Genomic DNA, 448 nt, shown 5'->3' on the forward strand with positions numbered 1-448 from the left:
TTTACTGTCATGCCAGGTAGTTAGTTGTTTTTTCTTGTTCTTTGTGTGTCTTACTTTATCTGTTAAGATCTGTTAGCTTCAGTCGATAAAATCGGTAGTCTACAACTTGAGAAAAATCCTACACTTAATATTTTCTTTAGTTAAATTAAAAGCTTCCTTGTTTGTTTGTCCCTCTCTCTTTCTCTCTTTTATATCTTCGATCATATCTTGTCAGCTAAATCAACGATTCTCTACAAAATACGACTAATTCAATAAATACAAAGCAACATGGATCCAGTTCATGTACTACGTCAGTGAAAGTCTTTTTATTACGGTTATTGGTTGCGGAAATGGAGGACGTATAACAGGGAGTATATTTTTGCTTTTGTTCGCTTGGTAAAAACGTAATGCTGGATAATAGATACGGTTTGATTCTATACACAGAAGGACTGCGGATGCTGTGAGTACG

Source organism: Penaeus monodon, chromosome 21 (assembly GCF_015228065.2).
Source record: "Penaeus monodon isolate SGIC_2016 chromosome 21, NSTDA_Pmon_1, whole genome shotgun sequence".
Taxonomy (NCBI): Eukaryota; Metazoa; Arthropoda; class Malacostraca; order Decapoda; family Penaeidae; genus Penaeus; species Penaeus monodon.